General features: G+C 43.4%; 24 non-coding genes across 24 annotated transcripts; all 24 read left to right on the forward strand.

Annotated features, from left to right (window-relative positions):
- Positions 1–501: 501 nt before the first annotated feature.
- Positions 502–574, forward strand: TRNAK-UUU (transfer RNA lysine (anticodon UUU)). Its single transcript has one exon. It is a non-coding gene; the product is annotated as a tRNA-Lys (tRNA).
- Positions 575–1,155: 581 nt separating this feature from the next.
- TRNAK-UUU (transfer RNA lysine (anticodon UUU)) lies at positions 1,156–1,228 on the forward strand. The gene has a single exon. It is a non-coding gene; the product is annotated as a tRNA-Lys (tRNA).
- A 581-nt stretch (positions 1,229–1,809) lies between these two features.
- Positions 1,810–1,882, forward strand: TRNAK-UUU (transfer RNA lysine (anticodon UUU)). Its single transcript has one exon. It is a non-coding gene; the product is annotated as a tRNA-Lys (tRNA).
- A 581-nt stretch (positions 1,883–2,463) lies between these two features.
- On the forward strand, positions 2,464–2,536 carry TRNAK-UUU (transfer RNA lysine (anticodon UUU)). Its single transcript has one exon. It is a non-coding gene; the product is annotated as a tRNA-Lys (tRNA).
- A 581-nt stretch (positions 2,537–3,117) lies between these two features.
- Positions 3,118–3,190, forward strand: TRNAK-UUU (transfer RNA lysine (anticodon UUU)). The gene has a single exon. It is a non-coding gene; the product is annotated as a tRNA-Lys (tRNA).
- A 581-nt stretch (positions 3,191–3,771) lies between these two features.
- Positions 3,772–3,844, forward strand: TRNAK-UUU (transfer RNA lysine (anticodon UUU)). The gene has a single exon. It is a non-coding gene; the product is annotated as a tRNA-Lys (tRNA).
- Positions 3,845–4,425: 581 nt separating this feature from the next.
- TRNAK-UUU (transfer RNA lysine (anticodon UUU)) lies at positions 4,426–4,498 on the forward strand. Its single transcript has one exon. It is a non-coding gene; the product is annotated as a tRNA-Lys (tRNA).
- A 581-nt stretch (positions 4,499–5,079) lies between these two features.
- Positions 5,080–5,152, forward strand: TRNAK-UUU (transfer RNA lysine (anticodon UUU)). The gene has a single exon. It is a non-coding gene; the product is annotated as a tRNA-Lys (tRNA).
- Positions 5,153–5,733: 581 nt separating this feature from the next.
- Positions 5,734–5,806, forward strand: TRNAK-UUU (transfer RNA lysine (anticodon UUU)). Its single transcript has one exon. It is a non-coding gene; the product is annotated as a tRNA-Lys (tRNA).
- A 581-nt stretch (positions 5,807–6,387) lies between these two features.
- TRNAK-UUU (transfer RNA lysine (anticodon UUU)) lies at positions 6,388–6,460 on the forward strand. The gene has a single exon. It is a non-coding gene; the product is annotated as a tRNA-Lys (tRNA).
- Positions 6,461–7,041: 581 nt separating this feature from the next.
- TRNAK-UUU (transfer RNA lysine (anticodon UUU)) lies at positions 7,042–7,114 on the forward strand. The gene has a single exon. It is a non-coding gene; the product is annotated as a tRNA-Lys (tRNA).
- A 581-nt stretch (positions 7,115–7,695) lies between these two features.
- TRNAK-UUU (transfer RNA lysine (anticodon UUU)) lies at positions 7,696–7,768 on the forward strand. Its single transcript has one exon. It is a non-coding gene; the product is annotated as a tRNA-Lys (tRNA).
- A 581-nt stretch (positions 7,769–8,349) lies between these two features.
- TRNAK-UUU (transfer RNA lysine (anticodon UUU)) lies at positions 8,350–8,422 on the forward strand. Its single transcript has one exon. It is a non-coding gene; the product is annotated as a tRNA-Lys (tRNA).
- A 581-nt stretch (positions 8,423–9,003) lies between these two features.
- On the forward strand, positions 9,004–9,076 carry TRNAK-UUU (transfer RNA lysine (anticodon UUU)). The gene has a single exon. It is a non-coding gene; the product is annotated as a tRNA-Lys (tRNA).
- Positions 9,077–9,657: 581 nt separating this feature from the next.
- Positions 9,658–9,730, forward strand: TRNAK-UUU (transfer RNA lysine (anticodon UUU)). Its single transcript has one exon. It is a non-coding gene; the product is annotated as a tRNA-Lys (tRNA).
- A 581-nt stretch (positions 9,731–10,311) lies between these two features.
- TRNAK-UUU (transfer RNA lysine (anticodon UUU)) lies at positions 10,312–10,384 on the forward strand. The gene has a single exon. It is a non-coding gene; the product is annotated as a tRNA-Lys (tRNA).
- Positions 10,385–10,965: 581 nt separating this feature from the next.
- TRNAK-UUU (transfer RNA lysine (anticodon UUU)) lies at positions 10,966–11,038 on the forward strand. The gene has a single exon. It is a non-coding gene; the product is annotated as a tRNA-Lys (tRNA).
- Positions 11,039–11,619: 581 nt separating this feature from the next.
- TRNAK-UUU (transfer RNA lysine (anticodon UUU)) lies at positions 11,620–11,692 on the forward strand. The gene has a single exon. It is a non-coding gene; the product is annotated as a tRNA-Lys (tRNA).
- A 581-nt stretch (positions 11,693–12,273) lies between these two features.
- TRNAK-UUU (transfer RNA lysine (anticodon UUU)) lies at positions 12,274–12,346 on the forward strand. The gene has a single exon. It is a non-coding gene; the product is annotated as a tRNA-Lys (tRNA).
- Positions 12,347–12,927: 581 nt separating this feature from the next.
- On the forward strand, positions 12,928–13,000 carry TRNAK-UUU (transfer RNA lysine (anticodon UUU)). The gene has a single exon. It is a non-coding gene; the product is annotated as a tRNA-Lys (tRNA).
- A 581-nt stretch (positions 13,001–13,581) lies between these two features.
- Positions 13,582–13,654, forward strand: TRNAK-UUU (transfer RNA lysine (anticodon UUU)). Its single transcript has one exon. It is a non-coding gene; the product is annotated as a tRNA-Lys (tRNA).
- A 581-nt stretch (positions 13,655–14,235) lies between these two features.
- Positions 14,236–14,308, forward strand: TRNAK-UUU (transfer RNA lysine (anticodon UUU)). The gene has a single exon. It is a non-coding gene; the product is annotated as a tRNA-Lys (tRNA).
- A 581-nt stretch (positions 14,309–14,889) lies between these two features.
- TRNAK-UUU (transfer RNA lysine (anticodon UUU)) lies at positions 14,890–14,962 on the forward strand. The gene has a single exon. It is a non-coding gene; the product is annotated as a tRNA-Lys (tRNA).
- Positions 14,963–15,542: 580 nt separating this feature from the next.
- Positions 15,543–15,615, forward strand: TRNAK-UUU (transfer RNA lysine (anticodon UUU)). The gene has a single exon. It is a non-coding gene; the product is annotated as a tRNA-Lys (tRNA).
- The last annotated feature ends 276 nt before the right edge of the window (positions 15,616–15,891 follow it).

Consider the following 15,891-nt stretch of genomic DNA (forward strand, 5'->3'; position numbering starts at 1 on the left):
TGTTCTGGTTATTACATGACTTGTATCCAGCATTATTTCCCTCCGTTGAGTCTGTCTCTAACTTTCAGTCTTCTCTGAGCTGGTGGGTGGGGACTTGCATTTGTGATGTCTTTCAGAAACCGCACACAGAAATTGAAGAATCCTTGTTTTGTTTTTCTCTGTAAAAGTATGTGAGACATTACACAGCCCTAATGATCTGTGTGGCAGTGAATTGAGTTTGGAAAAAAAGCTTAAACAGTTGCTTAATACTGCAGCTGCACCTGACTATACTTAGCCAATTCTTATTGTCTTTGACGATGCTGCTTACTCCTTTTCCCCACTTTTGCCTCCATAGAGAATACCAGGAGATATAACCTGGCACTTGCTTTCTGTGGCAGAATGTGTGCGGACTTTGGTTTTGTTTGTGTACAGTCCTAAGCAAAAAGGAACATCTCGGAAGGTTCTTCGAAATGCATAGTGAGATGTTCTTCCTAAATGTGCTAAATAGGCTGCTCTGCACGAGCCTGGGTAGCTCAGTCGGTAGAGCATCAGACTTTTAATCTGAGGGTCCAGGGTTCAAGTCCCTGTTCAGGCGCCTTGCCTTTTACCATAAACCTAGCACGTACCTTGACTTCGTTCTTAGGTGATTCTTGAGTGTGCATGAGGATTAAGCGTTGTTCTGGTTATTACATGACTTGTATCCAGCATTATTTCCCTCCGTTGAGTCTGTCTCTAACTTTCAGTCTTCTCTGAGCTGGTGGGTGGGGACTTGCATTTGTGATGTCTTTCAGAAACCGCACACAGAAATTGAAGAATCCTTGTTTTGTTTTTCTCTGTAAAAGTATGTGAGACATTACACAGCCCTAATGATCTGTGTGGCAGTGAATTGAGTTTGGAAAAAAAGCTTAAACAGTTGCTTAATACTGCAGCTGCACCTGACTATACTTAGCCAATTCTTATTGTCTTTGACGATGCTGCTTACTCCTTTTCCCCACTTTTGCCTCCATAGAGAATACCAGGAGATATAACCTGGCACTTGCTTTCTGTGGCAGAATGTGTGCGGACTTTGGTTTTGTTTGTGTACAGTCCTAAGCAAAAAGGAACATCTCGGAAGGTTCTTCGAAATGCATAGTGAGATGTTCTTCCTAAATGTGCTAAATGGGCTGCTCTGCACGAGCCTGGGTAGCTCAGTCGGTAGAGCATCAGACTTTTAATCTGAGGGTCCAGGGTTCAAGTCCCTGTTCAGGCGCCTTGCCTTTTACCATAAACCTAGCACGTACCTTGACTTCGTTCTTAGGTGATTCTTGAGTGTGCATGAGGATTAAGCGTTGTTCTGGTTATTACATGACTTGTATCCAGCATTATTTCCCTCCGTTGAGTCTGTCTCTAACTTTCAGTCTTCTCTGAGCTGGTGGGTGGGGACTTGCATTTGTGATGTCTTTCAGAAACCGCACACAGAAATTGAAGAATCCTTGTTTTGTTTTTCTCTGTAAAAGTATGTGAGACATTACACAGCCCTAATGATCTGTGTGGCAGTGAATTGAGTTTGGAAAAAAAGCTTAAACAGTTGCTTAATACTGCAGCTGCACCTGACTATACTTAGCCAATTCTTATTGTCTTTGACGATGCTGCTTACTCCTTTTCCCCACTTTTGCCTCCATAGAGAATACCAGGAGATATAACCTGGCACTTGCTTTCTGTGGCAGAATGTGTGCGGACTTTGGTTTTGTTTGTGTACAGTCCTAAGCAAAAAGGAACATCTCGGAAGGTTCTTCGAAATGCATAGTGAGATGTTCTTCCTAAATGTGCTAAATGGGCTGCTCTGCACGAGCCTGGGTAGCTCAGTCGGTAGAGCATCAGACTTTTAATCTGAGGGTCCAGGGTTCAAGTCCCTGTTCAGGCGCCTTGCCTTTTACCATAAACCTAGCACGTACCTTGACTTCGTTCTTAGGTGATTCTTGAGTGTGCATGAGGATTAAGCGTTGTTCTGGTTATTACATGACTTGTATCCAGCATTATTTCCCTCCGTTGAGTCTGTCTCTAACTTTCAGTCTTCTCTGAGCTGGTGGGTGGGGACTTGCATTTGTGATGTCTTTCAGAAACCGCACACAGAAATTGAAGAATCCTTGTTTTGTTTTTCTCTGTAAAAGTATGTGAGACATTACACAGCCCTAATGATCTGTGTGGCAGTGAATTGAGTTTGGAAAAAAAGCTTAAACAGTTGCTTAATACTGCAGCTGCACCTGACTATACTTAGCCAATTCTTATTGTCTTTGACGATGCTGCTTACTCCTTTTCCCCACTTTTGCCTCCATAGAGAATACCAGGAGATATAACCTGGCACTTGCTTTCTGTGGCAGAATGTGTGCGGACTTTGGTTTTGTTTGTGTACAGTCCTAAGCAAAAAGGAACATCTCGGAAGGTTCTTCGAAATGCATAGTGAGATGTTCTTCCTAAATGTGCTAAATGGGCTGCTCTGCACGAGCCTGGGTAGCTCAGTCGGTAGAGCATCAGACTTTTAATCTGAGGGTCCAGGGTTCAAGTCCCTGTTCAGGCGCCTTGCCTTTTACCATAAACCTAGCACGTACCTTGACTTCGTTCTTAGGTGATTCTTGAGTGTGCATGAGGATTAAGCGTTGTTCTGGTTATTACATGACTTGTATCCAGCATTATTTCCCTCCGTTGAGTCTGTCTCTAACTTTCAGTCTTCTCTGAGCTGGTGGGTGGGGACTTGCATTTGTGATGTCTTTCAGAAACCGCACACAGAAATTGAAGAATCCTTGTTTTGTTTTTCTCTGTAAAAGTATGTGAGACATTACACAGCCCTAATGATCTGTGTGGCAGTGAATTGAGTTTGGAAAAAAAGCTTAAACAGTTGCTTAATACTGCAGCTGCACCTGACTATACTTAGCCAATTCTTATTGTCTTTGACGATGCTGCTTACTCCTTTTCCCCACTTTTGCCTCCATAGAGAATACCAGGAGATATAACCTGGCACTTGCTTTCTGTGGCAGAATGTGTGCGGACTTTGGTTTTGTTTGTGTACAGTCCTAAGCAAAAAGGAACATCTCGGAAGGTTCTTCGAAATGCATAGTGAGATGTTCTTCCTAAATGTGCTAAATGGGCTGCTCTGCACGAGCCTGGGTAGCTCAGTCGGTAGAGCATCAGACTTTTAATCTGAGGGTCCAGGGTTCAAGTCCCTGTTCAGGCGCCTTGCCTTTTACCATAAACCTAGCACGTACCTTGACTTCGTTCTTAGGTGATTCTTGAGTGTGCATGAGGATTAAGCGTTGTTCTGGTTATTACATGACTTGTATCCAGCATTATTTCCCTCCGTTGAGTCTGTCTCTAACTTTCAGTCTTCTCTGAGCTGGTGGGTGGGGACTTGCATTTGTGATGTCTTTCAGAAACCGCACACAGAAATTGAAGAATCCTTGTTTTGTTTTTCTCTGTAAAAGTATGTGAGACATTACACAGCCCTAATGATCTGTGTGGCAGTGAATTGAGTTTGGAAAAAAAGCTTAAACAGTTGCTTAATACTGCAGCTGCACCTGACTATACTTAGCCAATTCTTATTGTCTTTGACGATGCTGCTTACTCCTTTTCCCCACTTTTGCCTCCATAGAGAATACCAGGAGATATAACCTGGCACTTGCTTTCTGTGGCAGAATGTGTGCGGACTTTGGTTTTGTTTGTGTACAGTCCTAAGCAAAAAGGAACATCTCGGAAGGTTCTTCGAAATGCATAGTGAGATGTTCTTCCTAAATGTGCTAAATGGGCTGCTCTGCACGAGCCTGGGTAGCTCAGTCGGTAGAGCATCAGACTTTTAATCTGAGGGTCCAGGGTTCAAGTCCCTGTTCAGGCGCCTTGCCTTTTACCATAAACCTAGCACGTACCTTGACTTCGTTCTTAGGTGATTCTTGAGTGTGCATGAGGATTAAGCGTTGTTCTGGTTATTACATGACTTGTATCCAGCATTATTTCCCTCCGTTGAGTCTGTCTCTAACTTTCAGTCTTCTCTGAGCTGGTGGGTGGGGACTTGCATTTGTGATGTCTTTCAGAAACCGCACACAGAAATTGAAGAATCCTTGTTTTGTTTTTCTCTGTAAAAGTATGTGAGACATTACACAGCCCTACTGATCTGTGTGGCAGTGAATTGAGTTTGGAAAAAAAGCTTAAACAGTTGCTTAATACTGCAGCTGCACCTGACTATACTTAGCCAATTCTTATTGTCTTTGACGATGCTGCTTACTCCTTTTCCCCACTTTTGCCTCCATAGAGAATACCAGGAGATATAACCTGGCACTTGCTTTCTGTGGCAGAATGTGTGCGGACTTTGGTTTTGTTTGTGTACAGTCCTAAGCAAAAAGGAACATCTCGGAAGGTTCTTCGAAATGCATAGTGAGATGTTCTTCCTAAATGTGCTAAATGGGCTGCTCTGCACTTGCCTGGGTAGCTCAGTCGGTAGAGCATCAGACTTTTAATCTGAGGGTCCAGGGTTCAAGTCCCTGTTCAGGCGCCTTGCCTTTTACCATAAACCTAGCACGTACCTTGACTTCGTTCTTAGGTGATTCTTGAGTGTGCATGAGGATTAAGCGTTGTTCTGGTTATTACATGACTTGTATCCAGCATTATTTCCCTCCGTTGAGTCTGTCTCTAACTTTCAGTCTTCTCTGAGCTGGTGGGTGGGGACTTGCATTTGTGATGTCTTTCAGAAACCGCACACAGAAATTGAAGAATCCTTGTTTTGTTTTTCTCTGTAAAAGTATGTGAGACATTACACAGCCCTAATGATCTGTGTGGCAGTGAATTGAGTTTGGAAAAAAAGCTTAAACAGTTGCTTAATACTGCAGCTGCACCTGACTATACTTAGCCAATTCTTATTGTCTTTGACGATGCTGCTTACTCCTTTTCCCCACTTTTGCCTCCATAGAGAATACCAGGAGATATAACCTGGCACTTGCTTTCTGTGGCAGAATGTGTGCGGACTTTGGTTTTGTTTGTGTACAGTCCTAAGCAAAAAGGAACATCTCGGAAGGTTCTTCGAAATGCATAGTGAGATGTTCTTCCTAAATGTGCTAAATGGGCTGCTCTGCACGAGCCTGGGTAGCTCAGTCGGTAGAGCATCAGACTTTTAATCTGAGGGTCCAGGGTTCAAGTCCCTGTTCAGGCGCCTTGCCTTTTACCATAAACCTAGCACGTACCTTGACTTCGTTCTTAGGTGATTCTTGAGTGTGCATGAGGATTAAGCGTTGTTCTGGTTATTACATGACTTGTATCCAGCATTATTTCCCTCCGTTGAGTCTGTCTCTAACTTTCAGTCTTCTCTGAGCTGGTGGGTGGGGACTTGCATTTGTGATGTCTTTCAGAAACCGCACACAGAAATTGAAGAATCCTTGTTTTGTTTTTCTCTGTAAAAGTATGTGAGACATTACACAGCCCTAATGATCTGTGTGGCAGTGAATTGAGTTTGGAAAAAAAGCTTAAACAGTTGCTTAATACTGCAGCTGCACCTGACTATACTTAGCCAATTCTTATTGTCTTTGACGATGCTGCTTACTCCTTTTCCCCACTTTTGCCTCCATAGAGAATACCAGGAGATATAACCTGGCACTTGCTTTCTGTGGCAGAATGTGTGCGGACTTTGGTTTTGTTTGTGTACAGTCCTAAGCAAAAAGGAACATCTCGGAAGGTTCTTCGAAATGCATAGTGAGATGTTCTTCCTAAATGTGCTAAATGGGCTGCTCTGCACGAGCCTGGGTAGCTCAGTCGGTAGAGCATCAGACTTTTAATCTGAGGGTCCAGGGTTCAAGTCCCTGTTCAGGCGCCTTGCCTTTTACCATAAACCTAGCACGTACCTTGACTTCGTTCTTAGGTGATTCTTGAGTGTGCATGAGGATTAAGCGTTGTTCTGGTTATTACATGACTTGTATCCAGCATTATTTCCCTCCGTTGAGTCTGTCTCTAACTTTCAGTCTTCTCTGAGCTGGTGGGTGGGGACTTGCATTTGTGATGTCTTTCAGAAACCGCACACAGAAATTGAAGAATCCTTGTTTTGTTTTTCTCTGTAAAAGTATGTGAGACATTACACAGCCCTACTGATCTGTGTGGCAGTGAATTGAGTTTGGAAAAAAAGCTTAAACAGTTGCTTAATACTGCAGCTGCACCTGACTATACTTAGCCAATTCTTATTGTCTTTGACGATGCTGCTTACTCCTTTTCCCCACTTTTGCCTCCATAGAGAATACCAGGAGATATAACCTGGCACTTGCTTTCTGTGGCAGAATGTGTGCGGACTTTGGTTTTGTTTGTGTACAGTCCTAAGCAAAAAGGAACATCTCGGAAGGTTCTTCGAAATGCATAGTGAGATGTTCTTCCTAAATGTGCTAAATGGGCTGCTCTGCACTTGCCTGGGTAGCTCAGTCGGTAGAGCATCAGACTTTTAATCTGAGGGTCCAGGGTTCAAGTCCCTGTTCAGGCGCCTTGCCTTTTACCATAAACCTAGCACGTACCTTGACTTCGTTCTTAGGTGATTCTTGAGTGTGCATGAGGATTAAGCGTTGTTCTGGTTATTACATGACTTGTATCCAGCATTATTTCCCTCCGTTGAGTCTGTCTCTAACTTTCAGTCTTCTCTGAGCTGGTGGGTGGGGACTTGCATTTGTGATGTCTTTCAGAAACCGCACACAGAAATTGAAGAATCCTTGTTTTGTTTTTCTCTGTAAAAGTATGTGAGACATTACACAGCCCTAATGATCTGTGTGGCAGTGAATTGAGTTTGGAAAAAAAGCTTAAACAGTTGCTTAATACTGCAGCTGCACCTGACTATACTTAGCCAATTCTTATTGTCTTTGACGATGCTGCTTACTCCTTTTCCCCACTTTTGCCTCCATAGAGAATACCAGGAGATATAACCTGGCACTTGCTTTCTGTGGCAGAATGTGTGCGGACTTTGGTTTTGTTTGTGTACAGTCCTAAGCAAAAAGGAACATCTCGGAAGGTTCTTCGAAATGCATAGTGAGATGTTCTTCCTAAATGTGCTAAATGGGCTGCTCTGCACGAGCCTGGGTAGCTCAGTCGGTAGAGCATCAGACTTTTAATCTGAGGGTCCAGGGTTCAAGTCCCTGTTCAGGCGCCTTGCCTTTTACCATAAACCTAGCACGTACCTTGACTTCGTTCTTAGGTGATTCTTGAGTGTGCATGAGGATTAAGCATTGTTCTGGTTATTACATGACTTGTATCCAGCATTATTTCCCTCCGTTGAGTCTGTCTCTAACTTTCAGTCTTCTCTGAGCTGGTGGGTGGGGACTTGCATTTGTGATGTCTTTCAGAAACCGCACACAGAAATTGAAGAATCCTTGTTTTGTTTTTCTCTGTAAAAGTATGTGAGACATTACACAGCCCTAATGATCTGTGTGGCAGTGAATTGAGTTTGGAAAAAAAGCTTAAACAGTTGCTTAATACTGCAGCTGCACCTGACTATACTTAGCCAATTCTTATTGTCTTTGACGATGCTGCTTACTCCTTTTCCCCACTTTTGCCTCCATAGAGAATACCAGGAGATATAACCTGGCACTTGCTTTCTGTGGCAGAATGTGTGCGGACTTTGGTTTTGTTTGTGTACAGTCCTAAGCAAAAAGGAACATCTCGGAAGGTTCTTCGAAATGCATAGTGAGATGTTCTTCCTAAATGTGCTAAATGGGCTGCTCTGCACGAGCCTGGGTAGCTCAGTCGGTAGAGCATCAGACTTTTAATCTGAGGGTCCAGGGTTCAAGTCCCTGTTCAGGCGCCTTGCCTTTTACCATAAACCTAGCACGTACCTTGACTTCGTTCTTAGGTGATTCTTGAGTGTGCATGAGGATTAAGCGTTGTTCTGGTTATTACATGACTTGTATCCAGCATTATTTCCCTCCGTTGAGTCTGTCTCTAACTTTCAGTCTTCTCTGAGCTGGTGGGTGGGGACTTGCATTTGTGATGTCTTTCAGAAACCGCACACAGAAATTGAAGAATCCTTGTTTTGTTTTTCTCTGTAAAAGTATGTGAGACATTACACAGCCCTAATGATCTGTGTGGCAGTGAATTGAGTTTGGAAAAAAAGCTTAAACAGTTGCTTAATACTGCAGCTGCACCTGACTATACTTAGCCAATTCTTATTGTCTTTGACGATGCTGCTTACTCCTTTTCCCCACTTTTGCCTCCATAGAGAATACCAGGAGATATAACCTGGCACTTGCTTTCTGTGGCAGAATGTGTGCGGACTTTGGTTTTGTTTGTGTACAGTCCTAAGCAAAAAGGAACATCTCGGAAGGTTCTTCGAAATGCATAGTGAGATGTTCTTCCTAAATGTGCTAAATGGGCTGCTCTGCACGAGCCTGGGTAGCTCAGTCGGTAGAGCATCAGACTTTTAATCTGAGGGTCCAGGGTTCAAGTCCCTGTTCAGGCGCCTTGCCTTTTACCATAAACCTAGCACGTACCTTGACTTCGTTCTTAGGTGATTCTTGAGTGTGCATGAGGATTAAGCGTTGTTCTGGTTATTACATGACTTGTATCCAGCATTATTTCCCTCCGTTGAGTCTGTCTCTAACTTTCAGTCTTCTCTGAGCTGGTGGGTGGGGACTTGCATTTGTGATGTCTTTCAGAAACCGCACACAGAAATTGAAGAATCCTTGTTTTGTTTTTCTCTGTAAAAGTATGTGAGACATTACACAGCCCTAATGATCTGTGTGGCAGTGAATTGAGTTTGGAAAAAAAGCTTAAACAGTTGCTTAATACTGCAGCTGCACCTGACTATACTTAGCCAATTCTTATTGTCTTTGACGATGCTGCTTACTCCTTTTCCCCACTTTTGCCTCCATAGAGAATACCAGGAGATATAACCTGGCACTTGCTTTCTGTGGCAGAATGTGTGCGGACTTTGGTTTTGTTTGTGTACAGTCCTAAGCAAAAAGGAACATCTCGGAAGGTTCTTCGAAATGCATAGTGAGATGTTCTTCCTAAATGTGCTAAATGGGCTGCTCTGCACGAGCCTGGGTAGCTCAGTCGGTAGAGCATCAGACTTTTAATCTGAGGGTCCAGGGTTCAAGTCCCTGTTCAGGCGCCTTGCCTTTTACCATAAACCTAGCACGTACCTTGACTTCGTTCTTAGGTGATTCTTGAGTGTGCATGAGGATTAAGCGTTGTTCTGGTTATTACATGACTTGTATCCAGCATTATTTCCCTCCGTTGAGTCTGTCTCTAACTTTCAGTCTTCTCTGAGCTGGTGGGTGGGGACTTGCATTTGTGATGTCTTTCAGAAACCGCACACAGAAATTGAAGAATCCTTGTTTTGTTTTTCTCTGTAAAAGTATGTGAGACATTACACAGCCCTAATGATCTGTGTGGCAGTGAATTGAGTTTGGAAAAAAAGCTTAAACAGTTGCTTAATACTGCAGCTGCACCTGACTATACTTAGCCAATTCTTATTGTCTTTGACGATGCTGCTTACTCCTTTTCCCCACTTTTGCCTCCATAGAGAATACCAGGAGATATAACCTGGCACTTGCTTTCTGTGGCAGAATGTGTGCGGACTTTGGTTTTGTTTGTGTACAGTCCTAAGCAAAAAGGAACATCTCGGAAGGTTCTTCGAAATGCATAGTGAGATGTTCTTCCTAAATGTGCTAAATGGGCTGCTCTGCACGAGCCTGGGTAGCTCAGTCGGTAGAGCATCAGACTTTTAATCTGAGGGTCCAGGGTTCAAGTCCCTGTTCAGGCGCCTTGCCTTTTACCATAAACCTAGCACGTACCTTGACTTCGTTCTTAGGTGATTCTTGAGTGTGCATGAGGATTAAGCGTTGTTCTGGTTATTACATGACTTGTATCCAGCATTATTTCCCTCCGTTGAGTCTGTCTCTAACTTTCAGTCTTCTCTGAGCTGGTGGGTGGGGACTTGCATTTGTGATGTCTTTCAGAAACCGCACACAGAAATTGAAGAATCCTTGTTTTGTTTTTCTCTGTAAAAGTATGTGAGACATTACACAGCCCTAATGATCTGTGTGGCAGTGAATTGAGTTTGGAAAAAAAGCTTAAACAGTTGCTTAATACTGCAGCTGCACCTGACTATACTTAGCCAATTCTTATTGTCTTTGACGATGCTGCTTACTCCTTTTCCCCACTTTTGCCTCCATAGAGAATACCAGGAGATATAACCTGGCACTTGCTTTCTGTGGCAGAATGTGTGCGGACTTTGGTTTTGTTTGTGTACAGTCCTAAGCAAAAAGGAACATCTCGGAAGGTTCTTCGAAATGCATAGTGAGATGTTCTTCCTAAATGTGCTAAATGGGCTGCTCTGCACGAGCCTGGGTAGCTCAGTCGGTAGAGCATCAGACTTTTAATCTGAGGGTCCAGGGTTCAAGTCCCTGTTCAGGCGCCTTGCCTTTTACCATAAACCTAGCACGTACCTTGACTTCGTTCTTAGGTGATTCTTGAGTGTGCATGAGGATTAAGCGTTGTTCTGGTTATTACATGACTTGTATCCAGCATTATTTCCCTCCGTTGAGTCTGTCTCTAACTTTCAGTCTTCTCTGAGCTGGTGGGTGGGGACTTGCATTTGTGATGTCTTTCAGAAACCGCACACAGAAATTGAAGAATCCTTGTTTTGTTTTTCTCTGTAAAAGTATGTGAGACATTACACAGCCCTAATGATCTGTGTGGCAGTGAATTGAGTTTGGAAAAAAAGCTTAAACAGTTGCTTAATACTGCAGCTGCACCTGACTATACTTAGCCAATTCTTATTGTCTTTGACGATGCTGCTTACTCCTTTTCCCCACTTTTGCCTCCATAGAGAATACCAGGAGATATAACCTGGCACTTGCTTTCTGTGGCAGAATGTGTGCGGACTTTGGTTTTGTTTGTGTACAGTCCTAAGCAAAAAGGAACATCTCGGAAGGTTCTTCGAAATGCATAGTGAGATGTTCTTCCTAAATGTGCTAAATGGGCTGCTCTGCACGAGCCTGGGTAGCTCAGTCGGTAGAGCATCAGACTTTTAATCTGAGGGTCCAGGGTTCAAGTCCCTGTTCAGGCGCCTTGCCTTTTACCATAAACCTAGCACGTACCTTGACTTCGTTCTTAGGTGATTCTTGAGTGTGCATGAGGATTAAGCGTTGTTCTGGTTATTACATGACTTGTATCCAGCATTATTTCCCTCCGTTGAGTCTGTCTCTAACTTTCAGTCTTCTCTGAGCTGGTGGGTGGGGACTTGCATTTGTGATGTCTTTCAGAAACCGCACACAGAAATTGAAGAATCCTTGTTTTGTTTTTCTCTGTAAAAGTATGTGAGACATTACACAGCCCTAATGATCTGTGTGGCAGTGAATTGAGTTTGGAAAAAAAGCTTAAACAGTTGCTTAATACTGCAGCTGCACCTGACTATACTTAGCCAATTCTTATTGTCTTTGACGATGCTGCTTACTCCTTTTCCCCACTTTTGCCTCCATAGAGAATACCAGGAGATATAACCTGGCACTTGCTTTCTGTGGCAGAATGTGTGCGGACTTTGGTTTTGTTTGTGTACAGTCCTAAGCAAAAAGGAACATCTCGGAAGGTTCTTCGAAATGCATAGTGAGATGTTCTTCCTAAATGTGCTAAATGGGCTGCTCTGCACGAGCCTGGGTAGCTCAGTCGGTAGAGCATCAGACTTTTAATCTGAGGGTCCAGGGTTCAAGTCCCTGTTCAGGCGCCTTGCCTTTTACCATAAACCTAGCACGTACCTTGACTTCGTTCTTAGGTGATTCTTGAGTGTGCATGAGGATTAAGCGTTGTTCTGGTTATTACATGACTTGTATCCAGCATTATTTCCCTCCGTTGAGTCTGTCTCTAACTTTCAGTCTTCTCTGAGCTGGTGGGTGGGGACTTGCATTTGTGATGTCTTTCAGAAACCGCACACAGAAATTGAAGAATCCTTGTTTTGTTTTTCTCTGTAAAAGTATGTGAGACATTACACAGCCCTAATGATCTGTGTGGCAGTGAATTGAGTTTGGAAAAAAAGCTTAAACAGTTGCTTAATACTGCAGCTGCACCTGACTATACTTAGCCAATTCTTATTGTCTTTGACGATGCTGCTTACTCCTTTTCCCCACTTTTGCCTCCATAGAGAATACCAGGAGATATAACCTGGCACTTGCTTTCTGTGGCAGAATGTGTGCGGACTTTGGTTTTGTTTGTGTACAGTCCTAAGCAAAAAGGAACATCTCGGAAGGTTCTTCGAAATGCATAGTGAGATGTTCTTCCTAAATGTGCTAAATGGGCTGCTCTGCACAAGCCTGGGTAGCTCAGTCGGTAGAGCATCAGACTTTTAATCTGAGGGTCCAGGGTTCAAGTCCCTGTTCAGGCGCCTTGCCTTTTACCATAAACCTAGCACGTACCTTGACTTCGTTCTTAGGTGATTCTTGAGTGTGCATGAGGATTAAGCGTTGTTCTGGTTATTACATGACTTGTATCCAGCATTATTTCCCTCCGTTGAGTCTGTCTCTAACTTTCAGTCTTCTCTGAGCTGGTGGGTGGGGACTTGCATTTGTGATGTCTTTCAGAAACCGCACACAGAAATTGAAGAATCCTTGTTTTGTTTTTCTCTGTAAAAGTATGTGAGACATTACACAGCCCTAATGATCTGTGTGGCAGTGAATTGAGTTTGGAAAAAAAGCTTAAACAGTTGCTTAATACTGCAGCTGCACCTGACTATACTTAGCCAATTCTTATTGTCTTTGACGATGCTGCTTACTCCTTTTCCCCACTTTTGCCTCCATAGAGAATACCAGGAGATATAACCTGGCACTTGCTTTCTGTGGCAGAATGTGTGCGGACTTTGGTTTTGTTTGTGTACAGTCCTAAGCAAAAAGGAACATCTCGGAAGGTTCTTCGAAATGCATAGTGAGATGTTCTTCCTAAATGTGCTAAATGGGCTGCTCTGCACGAGCCTGGGTAGCTCAGTCGGTAGAGCATCAGACTTTTAATCTGAGGGTCCAGGGTTCAAGTCCCTGTTCAGGCGCCTTGCCTTTTACCATAAACCTAGCACGTACCTTGACTTCGTTCTTAGGTGATTCTTGAGTGTGCATGAGGATTAAGCGTTGTTCTGGTTATTACATGACTTGTATCCAGCATTATTTCCCTCCGTTGAGTCTGTCTCTAACTTTCAGTCTTCTCTGAGCTGGTGGGTGGGGACTTGCATTTGTGATGTCTTTCAGAAACCGCACACAGAAATTGAAGAATCCTTGTTTTGTTTTTCTCTGTAAAAGTATGTGAGACATTACACAGCCCTAATGATCTGTGTGGCAGTGAATTGAGTTTGGAAAAAAAGCTTAAACAGTTGCTTAATACTGCAGCTGCACCTGACTATACTTAGCCAATTCTTATTGTCTTTGACGATGCTGCTTACTCCTTTTCCCCACTTTTGCCTCCATAGAGAATACCAGGAGATATAACCTGGCACTTGCTTTCTGTGGCAGAATGTGTGCGGACTTTGGTTTTGTTTGTGTACAGTCCTAAGCAAAAAGGAACATCTCGGAAGGTTCTTCGAAATGCATAGTGAGATGTTCTTCCTAAATGTGCTAAATGGGCTGCTCTGCACGAGCCTGGGTAGCTCAGTCGGTAGAGCATCAGACTTTTAATCTGAGGGTCCAGGGTTCAAGTCCCTGTTCAGGCGCCTTGCCTTTTACCATAAACCTAGCACGTACCTTGACTTCGTTCTTAGGTGATTCTTGAGTGTGCATGAGGATTAAGCGTTGTTCTGGTTATTACATGACTTGTATCCAGCATTATTTCCCTCCGTTGAGTCTGTCTCTAACTTTCAGTCTTCTCTGAGCTGGTGGGTGGGGACTTGCATTTGTGATGTCTTTCAGAAACCGCACACAGAAATTGAAGAATCCTTGTTTTGTTTTTCTCTGTAAAAGTATGTGAGACATTACACAGCCCTAATGATCTGTGTGGCAGTGAATTGAGTTTGGAAAAAAAGCTTAAACAGTTGCTTAATACTGCAGCTGCACCTGACTATACTTAGCCAATTCTTATTGTCTTTGACGATGCTGCTTACTCCTTTTCCCCACTTTTGCCTCCATAGAGAATACCAGGAGATATAACCTGGCACTTGCTTTCTGTGGCAGAATGTGTGCGGACTTTGGTTTTGTTTGTGTACAGTCCTAAGCAAAAAGGAACATCTCGGAAGGTTCTTCGAAATGCATAGTGAGATGTTCTTCCTAAATGTGCTAAATGGGCTGCTCTGCACGAGCCTGGGTAGCTCAGTCGGTAGAGCATCAGACTTTTAATCTGAGGGTCCAGGGTTCAAGTCCCTGTTCAGGCGCCTTGCCTTTTACCATAAACCTAGCACGTACCTTGACTTCGTTCTTAGGTGATTCTTGAGTGTGCATGAGGATTAAGCGTTGTTCTGGTTATTACATGACTTGTATCCAGCATTATTTCCCTCCGTTGAGTCTGTCTCTAACTTTCAGTCTTCTCTGAGCTGGTGGGTGGGGACTTGCATTTGTGATGTCTTTCAGAAACCGCACACAGAAATTGAAGAATCCTTGTTTTGTTTTTCTCTGTAAAAGTATGTGAGACATTACACAGCCCTAATGATCTGTGTGGCAGTGAATTGAGTTTGGAAAAAAAGCTTAAACAGTTGCTTAATACTGCAGCTGCACCTGACTATACTTAGCCAATTCTTATTGTCTTTGACGATGCTGCTTACTCCTTTTCCCCACTTTTGCCTCCATAGAGAATACCAGGAGATATAACCTGGCACTTGCTTTCTGTGGCAGAATGTGTGCGGACTTTGGTTTTGTTTGTGTACAGTCCTAAGCAAAAAGGAACATCTCGGAAGGTTCTTCGAAATGCATAGTGAGATGTTCTTCCTAAATGTGCTAAATGGGCTGCTCTGCACGAGCCTGGGTAGCTCAGTCGGTAGAGCATCAGACTTTTAATCTGAGGGTCCAGGGTTCAAGTCCCTGTTCAGGCGCCTTGCCTTTTACCATAAACCTAGCACGTACCTTGACTTCGTTCTTAGGTGATTCTTGAGTGTGCATGAGGATTAAGCGTTGTTCTGGTTATTACATGACTTGTATCCAGCATTATTTCCCTCCGTTGAGTCTGTCTCTAACTTTCAGTCTTCTCTGAGCTGGTGGGTGGGGACTTGCATTTGTGATGTCTTTCAGAAACCGCACACAGAAATTGAAGAATCCTTGTTTTGTTTTTCTCTGTAAAAGTATGTGAGACATTACACAGCCCTAATGATCTGTGTGGCAGTGAATTGAGTTTGGAAAAAAGCTTAAACAGTTGCTTAATACTGCAGCTGCACCTGACTATACTTAGCCAATTCTTATTGTCTTTGACGATGCTGCTTACTCCTTTTCCCCACTTTTGCCTCCATAGAGAATACCAGGAGATATAACCTGGCACTTGCTTTCTGTGGCAGAATGTGTGCGGACTTTGGTTTTGTTTGTGTACAGTCCTAAGCAAAAAGGAACATCTCGGAAGGTTCTTCGAAATGCATAGTGAGATGTTCTTCCTAAATGTGCTAAATGGGCTGCTCTGCACGAGCCTGGGTAGCTCAGTCGGTAGAGCATCAGACTTTTAATCTGAGGGTCCAGGGTTCAAGTCCCTGTTCAGGCGCCTTGCCTTTTACCATAAACCTAGCACGTACCTTGACTTCGTTCTTAGGTGATTCTTGAGTGTGCATGAGGATTAAGCGTTGTTCTGGTTATTACATGACTTGTATCCAGCATTATTTCCCTCCGTTGAGTCTGTCTCTAACTTTCAGTCTTCTCTGAGCTGGTGGGTGGGGACTTGCATTTGTGATGTCTTTCAGAAACCGCACACAGAAATTGAAGAATCCTTGTTTTGTTTTTCTCTGTAAAAGTATGTGAGACATTACACAGCCCTAATGAT

Source organism: Anomaloglossus baeobatrachus, chromosome 1, assembly GCF_048569485.1.
Source record: "Anomaloglossus baeobatrachus isolate aAnoBae1 chromosome 1, aAnoBae1.hap1, whole genome shotgun sequence".
NCBI lineage: Eukaryota > Metazoa > Chordata > Amphibia > Anura > Aromobatidae > Anomaloglossus > Anomaloglossus baeobatrachus.